This window comes from Schistocerca nitens, chromosome 1 (assembly GCF_023898315.1).
Source record: "Schistocerca nitens isolate TAMUIC-IGC-003100 chromosome 1, iqSchNite1.1, whole genome shotgun sequence".
In the NCBI taxonomy this organism is placed as follows: Eukaryota; Metazoa; Arthropoda; class Insecta; order Orthoptera; family Acrididae; genus Schistocerca; species Schistocerca nitens.
In genome coordinates, this window is record NC_064614.1 from 700,706,529 (window position 1) to 700,716,164 (window position 9,636).

General features: G+C 48.5%; 1 non-coding gene across 1 annotated transcript; it reads left to right on the plus strand.

Annotated features, from left to right (window-relative positions):
* The first annotated feature begins 1,049 nt into the window (after positions 1–1,049).
* Trnai-uau (transfer RNA isoleucine (anticodon UAU)) lies at positions 1,050–1,124 on the plus strand. The gene has a single exon. It is a non-coding gene; the product is annotated as a tRNA-Ile (tRNA).
* Positions 1,125–9,636: the final 8,512 nt, after the last annotated feature.

Here is a 9,636-nt window from a genome sequence, read left to right on the forward strand (position 1 = left end):
AGGAGGCGCACAAAATCTTACGCTAATGAGAACTGTTTTGTCTTCAAAGCTGCAAGACGTTGCAGCGCGGCGAGAATGACAAAACAGCGTAATTTCGACTGCATAGAAGACAGGGCAGCGCAGTTTTATTTTCAAGACGTCCGCTCCGTGTACAATTTTCATTTTACTCTGGAGAGCAGAAAATTATCCTGGAGCTTCTCCTTGTGCACGCAGTGACATTTTTGTTCTTGCAAAAATCAGGGTAACATTATTTTAAATGCTCAAGGTTCAAACATTCATCACTGAAGATGAACTAAGGGATAAAGCACCGGAACAATTGGGGCACTGCAAAAAATCATCCATTTAGTCTCGAAAGTAGTAAAGTTGAATGTTTCATCAGTTAATGCGAAACACTCGCTGAGAAGTAGGGAAAGAAAATTTCCGTCCACATTTCTGCCAGTATCTGTGGGAATTATGCACATCTGTAACGCAGTCCCAAGCTGTTCTGGAATTTAATTTTCTTTTTAATTATTTCTCCTATTTCTGTTCTTGGAGATTACAGAGGTTAGTTTTTATTTCTGCCATTGCGAATGATCCATCGCACGACTTATCAAACCAGACTTAGCTGGCCGAAGTGGCCGTGCGGTTCTACGCGCTGCAGTCTGGAACCGCAAGACCGCTACCGTCGCAGGTTTGAATCCTGCCTCGGGCATGGATGTGTGTGATGTCCTTAGGTTAGTTAGGTTTAACTAGTTCCAAGTTCTAGGGGACTAATGACCTCAGAAGTTGAGTCCCATAGTGCTCAGAGCCATTTGAACCAAACCAGACTTACGTTCGTATAACTAGCGCAAGAGAGCACTGATGATGATATCACGTAAGGGTGAACGCAGATTTTTCAGGCATACAAAAATTGACGCAAAGTTCTCGAGTTTCCAGGCGTTAACAGCGTCGAACTTCCGCGACTTTTAGACGAATGTTATGAGATGTGCATTCAATAAGTAATGCAACACTTTTTTGTTTCTTCTGACAGTAGGGTGGGTTTTGTTCAGGATTGTAATACATCACATTATGTCCTCGATGGCTCAGTCGGATAGAGCGTCTGCCATATAAGCAGGAGATTCCGGGTTCGAGTTCCGGTCGGGACGCACACTTTTAAATGTCCCCTGGACTCGGGTAGGCGCACCAGCCCCAGATCGAATCGGCCCGGCCGGTGTGCTAGCCAGCCTGGATGTGGCTTTTAGGCGGTTTTCCACATCCCACTAGTTGAATACTGGGCTGATTTCTATGTCACGCCTCAGTTACACGCCTCGCAGACATTTGACAGACGTTTGCACTATTTCACGGCTTACACTAGACGCAGACATCTGGGTTATACTAATTCCGTCCTAGGGGGGAGGGGGGGGGGGCGATAGGAAGGGCATCCTTCCACCCTCCGACACTAGCATCGGCAACTACTTAATACCAAGGCCGACCATGCGTTGAAGTGGGACAAAGGCTCTAAGAAAATGATTATGATTCCAGTACCCCACAAATAGCTCTGAGCACTATTGGACTTAACATCTGAGGTCATCAGTCCCCTAGAACTTAGAACTACTTAAACCTAACTAACCTAAGGACATCACACACAAGCATGCCTGAGGCACGATTGGAACCTGCGACCGTAGCGGTCGCGCGGTTCCTGACTGAAGCGCCTAGAACCACTCGGCCACACCGGCCGGCAGTACACCACACTATTCCCACTCGTTTAGTTACGAAATCCTATTCTTCAATATCATCTCCGTTCCATCAGACAGCCTTGCGCAACCTATGCCAGTTTACTGGTAGGGCCTATAGACCTGCATGGTACCACTCTAATGGTCAGCGTCGGAGCCACCGTCTTCCTTCATCAATAGCCTCCCTATCATCCACTTACTGCTTCCCGCAGAAGGCGCCCTTCATCGGACTAAACATATGGGAGGTCCTTACAGTCTTCTTTTAGGCGCCGAGGAACCCAGCAAGAGCACAGTTTTGAGTTCCGTTACTGGTGGGTGAGTGTCTAAGCATTATCAGCAGAGTCGTCCTGTTCGGTAGCAAGGTGTTTCATTGTGGTCCATCGATCACCTCGAATGAGGGTGTCGGCAAGTTCATCATCGCAGGAGTCACAGCTGTGTGCGGTCGGCCGGAACGCGGCACATCGGACTGGTTTGCGCGATCTTGTCGCAACGATGGCAGGCACCTCGCCCAACAACTGTTTTTTTTTTTTTCACTGCCAGGTCTCCGCAGTCATTCTACAGGCGCCTATGAATGTCTGCGATGCTCCAATTTTACGCCAAAAGAAACTCAATGACTGTTCTCTGCATGGAACCTACATCCGTTGCAGATGCCATTTTAAAGGCTACATATAGCGTGGCCACCTATCGAAACTTCATGAAACTAAAGGGCCTTAAGGGGGAATATTCCACGGCATCCTCCAACAACTTTTGCAATTTTTCAACCGAAACTGACCGAGTAAAAAAAAAAAAAGAGAGAAAAAGGTATTGTTGACTCATTGAACGCCCTTCGTAGTTATACTATTTACCCGGACAACCTTAAAACTTGAGAGCATTTCATCAAACCGTTTGACATTCTACAAAAACTGCACATATTACAATAGTAGAAAGTGGGATCCGTTTTGTTTTCAACAATGAAATTTCTTATTAAAATAAAACTTCATGAACATAAAATTTGTCGAATACTTCATTTGTAACTGTACGATCATTTCTTTGGCACGCAAACGGTTACTTAGCAACCTTAGCTGATTTTCAGCGCGTTATCTAGTCCTACTTAGTTTCACGTGAGCTCCCGAGGCCCACCGCACGGCGTCCATGGAGAAGAGGCGCACGCCAGAGCTTAAGTCTTGGTGTTGACTTGCTACTTACGTTCCGCATTTTTAAAACGTGACTACGCCTATTCAGGCTGTTTTAGTTTTATTTTTAGACCATGCCCTCTTAGACAAATTATGGATTCAGGCAAATCTTCTGAAGAAGGCTCAATTATTTGGGCTGAAACCTAGGGAAAGGTTGTTTTCATTACCACAAACGAGGCTGATAGTTTCTTATACATTAGATTATCACGATTGCTAACTGGGCTGCAATGCTGAAAGTACAAAAAAAGATGACGTGATATTTCATCACTTTTATCACAAAAAGTTTGAAAGACGCTGTATACACACACACACACACACACACACGAGCGTGTGGTGTTTTACGAATAATTTCTTTCTTTCATATGTAGCATGAGGGTGGTATAACTGACTTTTGCAACCAAGAATTATGTACAAATCGACTTGGGTTATTTCAGAACCAGAGTTTTTTACTCTCGAGGAGATGCTACAATGATGACGTTACACAATCCTTGACGTTGTGGGAGATACTGGCTCACTCATTTACCGTAAATCAGAATGCTGAAGCTAGAACGTGAGTGAGGGTTCGCTTTGCATCTCTCCCCTGCATGGGGTGAAGGTCGCAAACGGCGCCAGAGAATACGAATAGGCAACGAGTGAGCACCGGAGGCTCGGCTCGCCGCGGTGGATTGGGAAGCGAGGCGATCGATATAGGCGGCGGCGGCGGCGGCGCTAGCAGGGGCCGTGGTGTGGCCGCGGCGGTGCCTGCGGGGGCGGCGGAGGCAGCGGTGCCTGCGGGGGCGGCGGAGGCGGCGGCGGCGCGCCCTTCCGATTCTCATTATGCCGAATCAAACGGATTCCGCGGCCGAGTCAGCACCGCGCCCACCGCTGGGGCCAGCGCCAAACTACGGAAGGATGGGGAGCCCGCCCAATTACTGGCAGCGGCCAGGTGCCGTGGCCACAGCCGCCCGGCCCGCCTTCACTAGCTTTCCGCAGCGTGGCTACTCCGACTGCCTGGGGCCTCAACCAATCGTGCGATATTCCTACTTGCTACAACGACGTGACAAGTGTCAGAGAAGACAAGGGGAAGTGCAAATACAGGGTCGCTTACAAACAAATGTTTATAAAAATACACTACCGGCCATTAAAATTGCTACACCAAGAAGAAATGCAGATAATAAACAAGTATTCATTGGACAAATATATTATACTAGAACTGACATGTGATTACATTTTCACGCAATTTGGGTGCATAGATCCTGAGAAATCAGTACCCAGAACAACCTCCTCTGGCCGTAATAACGGCCTTGATACGCCTGGGCATTGAGTCAAACAGAGCTTGGATGGCGTGTACAGGTACAGCTGCCCATGCAGCTTCAACACGATACCACAGTTCATCAAGAGTAGTGACTGGTGTATTGTGACGAGCCAGCTGCTCGGCCACCATTGACCAGACGTTTTCAGTTGGTGAGAGATCTGAAGAATGTGCTGGCCAGGACAGCAGTCGAATACTGTATCCAGAAAGGCCCGTACAGGACCTGCAACATGCTGAAATGTAGGGTTTCGCAGGGATCGAATGACGGGTAGAGCCACGGGTTGTAACACATTTGAAATGTAACGTCCACTGTTAAAAGTGCTGTCAATGCGAACAAGAAGTGACCGAGACGTGTAACCAATGGCACCCCATACCATCACGCCGGGTGATATGCCAGTATGGCGATGACGAATACACGCTTCATATTTGCGTTCACCGCGATGTCAAACGCGGATGGGACCATCATGATTCTGTAAACAGAACCTGGATTCATCCGAAAAAATGACGTTTTGCCATTCGTGCATCCACGTTCGTCGTTGAGTACACCATCGCAGGCGCTCCTGTCTGTGATGCAGCATCAAGGGTAACCGCAGCCATGGTCTCCCAGCTGATAGCCCATGCTCCTGCAACCGTCGTCGAACTGTTCGTGCAGATGGTTGTCGTCTTGCAAACGTCCCCATCTGTTGACTCAGGGATCGAGACGTGTCTGCACGATCCGTTACAGCCATGTGAATAAGATGCCTGTCATCTCGACTGTTAGTGATACGAGGCCGTTGGGATCCAGCACGGCGTTCCGTATTACCCTCTTGAACCCATCGATTCCATATTCTGCTAACAGTCATTGGATCTCGACCAACGCGAGCAGCAATATCGCGATACGATAAACTGCAATCGCTCTAGGTTACAATCAGACCTTTATCAAAGTCGGAAACGTGATGGTAAGCATTTCTCCTCCTTACACGAAGCATCACAAAAATGTTTCACCAGGCTACGCCGGTCAACTGCTGTTTATGTATGAGAAATTGATTGGAAACTTTCCTCATGTCAGCACGTTTTAGGTGTCGCCACCGGCGCCAACCTTGTGTGAATGCTCTGAAAAGCTAATCATTTGTATATCACAGCATCGTCTTCCTGTCGGTTAAATTTCGCGTCTGCAGCACGTCATCTTCGTGGTGTAGCAATTTTAATGGTCAGTAGTGTACAACCTTTCATGGCCGCAAACTACAACTATTATTACAATGTTGCTACAAAAAAGCCTAGTTCCTCATTATTTATTGTTAATAGATCAGCGATTTAAATGTTTTATCTTTATCCGGCTCTACTTCAAACATCAGTAGGGCCCATATAGAGACCGAGCAGCGTTACAAAACTATCATAACATCTATAAATACGTAATAATCTACAAGAGGCATTCAGTAATTAGTGAAAAACATTTTTTTTTTCTCTACCAACTACGGTTGAAATAATGCGGAAATTGTTATGGGACATCGTGGACTATTCCCTCTCCTGCCCTTATAGATTGATGAAATTTCGATGGCGTCTGTAACGGAGCTGACGCTCAGTTTCTTTTGGCGGGTAGCAAACCATCGCAGATATTCATAGGCGCTTGTAGATCGTCTAAGGAAACCTGGCAGTGCTCTAAAGCACGGTGAGTCGTTGAGCGAGGCGTCTGTCATCATCGCAACAAGGTCGCCCAAACCTGTCTAATCTCCCGCGGGCCGGCCGACCGTACACAGCTGTGAGTCCAGCAATGCTAGAACGTACAGACATCCTCATTCGACGCGATCGAAGGATCAGAATGAAACACCTCGCTGCAGAACTGGATGTCTCTGTTGGCAGTTCCGACACAGTTCTCCACCAGGTGGTGTGATACTCAGAGGTGTGTGCCCACTCCATTACTGCCGCTTTACAGAAGGCCATAAAAAGGAACGATGGACCAAATGTGCAGAATTGCTTGCGCGTTATGAGGCTGATCGTGACAATATTTGTCGAAAATCGTCACAAGCAATGAAACATGGATTCGTTACTTCGAACTGGAAACAGAAGGACAATCCATGCAGCGGCGTCACACGATCTCTTCACCGAAGAAAAAGTTTTGCCGCACCATCAGGCAGTAATGTTATGCCGACGTTCTTCTGGCACTGACAACAGGCTATTCAGTTTGATTTTCTCCCTTACGAGGCCAACGGCCTTGTCGCTGTGGTAACACCTGTTCCCGTCAGGTCACCGAAGTTAAGCGCTGTCGGACTGGGCTAGCACCTGGATGGGTGACCATCCGGTCTGCCGAGCGCTATTGGCAAGCGGAGTGCACTGAACCCTTGTTAGGTAAACTGAGAAGCTACTTGACTGACAAGTAAGGGCCCAGGTCTCGTAAAGTTACATACGGCCGGGAGAGCAGTGTGCTGACCACACGCCCCTACACATCCGCATCCAGTGACGCCTGGGACTGAGGATGACAGGGAGCCGGTCGATACCGTTGGGCCTTTATGACCTGTTTGGGTGGAGTTAAGTTCTTTTTTTTTTCTTTTTTGGTTCTCCCTTGCAGTGCAATAATTAGCTCTGAAAAGTATAGTGCAACAAACTGAAGAAACGACTTCAGTGTTGTATGAATGCAGAGTCTCGCGGCGATAACATTGAATAAAATGTTCTCGGGTTTCCAACCGCGTCAATTGCTTAAAACTACACGAGCTTTCGGCCAAGCACTCCTTGGCCATTGGCAAGTGGTATGACTGCCAGTGGGCTGTTGGTGCGCCCTTATATACGCTGGCTGCCGGCTGTGACGTTACTGGTGCCCGTGACATTGCCATATATAGGCATGTTTTGAGTCGGCGTTTTTCTCCTTCTCCGTGACAACCCAAGGCCCCAAACAAACCTATGCACCCGAAAGGAGCTCAATAAACTTCATTGGACTGTTCCTGATCATCTACCCTACAGCCTGGATCTCATACCTTCGTACTTCCATCTGTCTGAGTCAATGAAGGTTCCACCCCGCAAGAAGCAGTACGTGGACGATGAAGACGTTATTGGTGCAGCAAGACATTCGTTCCGACCTAATCCCGAATAAAACCAACCCGCTTTCAGAAAAAAAGAAATTGTGCTACATTACTTACTGAACGCCCCTCGCATTATTAAAACATCAGTGACCCGTGATTGGATTCAGTCAACTTATATGACAGCTTCAGCTCTGCTGCGGACACGTCCACTGAGGTACCTGCGGAGGAATGACAGACCATTCTTCCTCAAGAGCCGAAACCGGACAAAGTAATGATGTTGGGTGCTGCGGCCTGGCATGAAGTCGACCTTCTGACTAATTCCAAAGGTGTTCCATCGGGTTCAGGACGGGACCTGGTAAGACCAGTCCATTTCACAAATGTTATTGTCCACAAACCATTGCCTCACAGATACTTCTTTATGGCTGGGTGCAGTTTCATGTCGATACACATAGTCATCGTCTCCCCGATGTTAATATTCAGTACGCAGTAGACAAGCTGTAATACGTGTTTATAGCCTTCAGCGACTAGCGTTCTCATTAGCCCAATAAGGGGACCCCACTGTAACGGGACCGCAACCTAACCACGAAGGGCACACCAGTACTCTGACACCACCTCCTCCATACTGTTGGTACTACACACGATAGCGTGTAACGTTCTCCAGGCATTTGCTCAAGAGGAACCCTTCCATCGGACCGTCACATGATATAGTGTAAACCATCATTCCAAGTTACTCACTTCCAGTCATCCACTGTCTAGTGGCGTCGCTTAGTAACGACCAGACAGATATGTGTCTCGCGAGGAGCTGCTCGATACTCTAAGTCTATACGGACAGCCATGATAGCTGGACTGCTGGTAGCTCTTTGGAATTCACCAGTGATTCCCTCCGCAGATTGCATGCAATGTTTTTACAACCACCCTCCGCAATGTTCGACGGCCGCCATCTTTCAGCACATCAGGTCTGCGTGGTCTTCGTTTAGCTGAGATAGTTCCTATTCGTTTCCATTTCACAAGTTGACTTTGGCAGGTTTAGAACAGTTGAAATGTCCGTTATAGATATGTTATTCAGATGACATCCAATGTCTAGTCCATGTTCGAAGTCACTGAGCTCTCGTAACCCACTCTTTCTGCTGTTGTTCCTTCTCTACTGACAACCTACTCCCTGCCTCTTTTTATACTGATGGATTCGCCTCTCGTGGTGTCTAGTGGTCAGTTCCGCAGTAAACAGATGTGTCCGTGTACTTTTGATCAGAGACTGCAGTCTCAGCCGTAAAGAAAGCAGGTGGCGCACTCTGGTTTATTGGTGTGAAACTGGCAAAACGTGATCAATCTGCAAGGAAGACTGCTTCCAAAGCACTTGAATTGAGGAATATACAAAAAAACCTTATATCGCACCCGTAGCGGCCACGAAGACAAGATGAAACTAATTTCAGTCCCCACAGAGGAATTTAAGCAGTCGTTCTTCTACCGCTACAGGCGAGACTGGAACTGGATGATGTCCTACTATGTGTTACAGCACAAAGGGAGGTATCTCCTACCATGCACTGCACAGTGGTTGGCACACTACAGATGCAGATGAGGATCACGCTTGCGTGATGAACAAACACCTTGCACTGCTGCGCGCTCCTGCTTACAGCTCCGTGCGACCCGCAAACGGTGCTGGAAGCAGCGCGAGGGCCATCTGCAGACGGCCATCCGGCCGGACGCGCCAGGAATAGCGGAGCAGACATTAACTCGGCGCCGACTGCGTACGGTGCGTCACGGACGCGGGGCAGTAAATACACCAGTAAGGCAGCCATCTCCGGACACAACACGCAGCCCGTCTCTGCGACGCACGCACATACGGCACGCGCGCGGCCTCCCGCACCGCACGCGGCGTGTTTATTTGCGCCGCGTGACGTATTGATGAGGCGGCGGCGCGAGCGACGCATGACGGAACCCGCCCCCACGTGAATTATTGAGCCGGTTTCCCATGCGCACGACAAACAGCCCTCGGTCTGCCTCCGTGGTAGCTGTATGCCCATTCCCTCTTACTTCCTGGACGTCAAGCGACACACGACGATAAACGGTACGGATGGCTTCGAGCATATTCAGCAAGTCCGGAAAGAGGCGGCGGAATCGAGGTCATTAGAAACGGAGCACAAGCTTGGAAAGTTTCACGGACGGGGAAGGAAATCGTCCGTACCCCTTCAGTCGTGCCCTTTCATTCAAGGAATCATCCTTGCATTTGCCTGGAGCGATTCAGGGAAACCACTGAAAACGTAATTCCGGAAGACTGGGCACGGATTTCAACCGTCGTCCTCTAACGTGCTGAGCGGTTTTTGGGACTAACTGGGTGTGATACTATCGGATTAAAGGCACGAATCGTCAGAGGACCACACTAACGAGATTTCGTGATCAGATTACGGGAGGGTGTCAGGATGAAGTGGCACGGGAAAATGTCCTCTAGGGTGCTTCTCTTGCACGATCACCCAGCTTATTCTGCACAAGAC